The sequence below is a fragment of the Meleagris gallopavo genome, chromosome 5, assembly GCF_000146605.3.
Source record: "Meleagris gallopavo isolate NT-WF06-2002-E0010 breed Aviagen turkey brand Nicholas breeding stock chromosome 5, Turkey_5.1, whole genome shotgun sequence".
Taxonomy (NCBI): domain Eukaryota; kingdom Metazoa; phylum Chordata; class Aves; order Galliformes; family Phasianidae; genus Meleagris; species Meleagris gallopavo.
In genome coordinates, this window is record NC_015015.2 from 28,443,856 (window position 1) to 28,446,142 (window position 2,287).

The following is a 2,287-nucleotide window of genomic DNA, read 5'->3' on the forward strand; positions in this document are numbered from 1 at the left end:
TTTCCTCTCCCCAGTTTGAGTTTGGGAAAGGGCAGGAAGAATTGGCTGCATTTTGATCAGCAATTCTTTCTTAACATAACAAAGCATACAAAGGAATCCAATCCCAGAAGGACTGAACAGCATAAGAAAAACAAATGAAAATATAACCATAACATCATATGAATTAGCAAAAGTATGGTTGGTGCAAAGTTAACGGTGATCTGTCTCAAAAGCCATGTTTAATTCCAACACAGTTTTTACTGCCAACTAAACTAATTTTTAACTCACATAATTAATTTATGAACTAGATTGCTTATTCACATGACATTTTGCTTAGAGTCATCTGATTCTTAAATTAGAACTTTTTTTTTTTTTTTTTTTTTTTTTTTTGAGGTAGAGAGGCACCATACATGCTTTCAGGAAAAAAGGCTACAATGCCAGGATTTCCTATTTTTTCTCCCTTAGTGTTATTTTTTTTAATGCTTCCTTATTCTGGAGTTAAGAACTGTAGCTACCTGCAATAAGATAGAATGGGATTTAATGATCTCAAAGCATGATTCTATATGACGTCCCACTAAAAGTTCTGTCAAAAAGGACAGCAGTTCCTTATATTAACTAAATTCCCTTTACCATAATAAGAAAATAAATCACCCAGTTAATATCATATAAAATGTATGCCTGCCCACCAGCTTGTTTGTATAATCTTATAAATTAACACCAAGCTCTCAGGTCTTTACCCTATTCCACTCTATACATCGCTTCAGTAAGCAAATATACTTCAGAGCTTTCCCCTCACATTTATCTCATCGATGAGCTTGACAGGATCACCTCAATTCTGGGGTACTTGGCTAACACAAAAAGAAGTACTATTATGGGATTTCATGGTTTTGTCTGGAAGAGCAGCAGAGTACTGAGTCCTCCTAGTTCAAGAAGTTCTTTCTACACCAACATTCTAATTACTTAATGGAGTACCTTCCCAGAAGCTCTTCCAGTTTCCTCCCCACTATATTCCTTTTGAACAAAAACATAGAAGCCCCCCAAGAATAACTTATGTATAAGAACAGGGATGAGGGTCTAACCAACACACAAATGTAAATTCTGATGATTTCCATACCCCTTAACAGGGTCTGCCAGTGCACCAAGACAAAACTGAATCAAGTTTTGCTTCCCATCCTCTGCCCACAGTCAGGAAGTCGAAGGCTTTACACGCACTGCTTAAGTGTTAATAATCCCAGTGGCTGGTAAGTAGGACATAGATGATCTTGGTGCTAAACTCCATTCAGCAACAGGTAGAAGTCATTATCAACACTACTTTGTTGACAAATCTAAAACATAGCACCATAAAAGCTCATATGAAGAAAAGTAACTCCACACCAGCTAGACCTTGTAAATCTTATAGTAGTAACTTCCTTCAGCAAATTTGTATTTGAAAGTCTTACTTTTCTCCCTTGAGTTCTATCCTATGTTATGGGTAGTTTTTATCTAACTAGTGTGAAAAGGGCATGTTTTTAACAACTGCTCACAATTCTCAAATGCTTAGAGATTATGATTTAAGTCTTAGGAAAAAAAAAAGTGAAGGAAGTTCTGCCTTCTTTCCCCTTTATAGACTTTTTACAGTAAGATTTCTGATTGTCCCTCAACGTTACCATACTATTATTTTAAGAAGTGTTGCAATTCCAAATTAAATAGAAAATTACAAAACATTTTGGGGAACAAATGCTATTCAGAGATTCCACTAAAAATGCAGAAACTTACAACTATCTTTTGAGCTATCAATAGTTTTTTTGTAAAGAAAAAGGTCTGCCATCTTTATCTACAGGTTCACAAAAAGCAGTAAGTCTAAGAATTAACAGCTTTCAATTGTATAATTAATAATTCCAGTAATACACAACATTAAACGTGCCATTTGAGATATATGCCGATTTAAACTACCACATACGGCATATGGTATATCTACCTAATTATCACAGTTTGTGTTTTCATAGGGAGAGCTGTTCTGGTTTTTAAACAATGTGTCAAAATGCACTGTTTTATCTGAAAACAGAAAGCACTATATTTTACCATACCACTCAGTTAATACTGTACTTTTAACGTGCAGCATACTACAGGTTAAAAAGCATCACAACAAGGCTCTCTAACGGTTTAGTACTGCTTTTAGCTTTTTTAAATTAGTAAAAAGTTAAGGGAATTCTAATAGAAACAGCAAGTTTCTCAAAATTGCATTTTCAATTTTTATTTTTCAAGTCTTAAATACAGCCACTGCCATACTAACTCTTAAATGACAATGGACAAATAAAACAAACAAGTT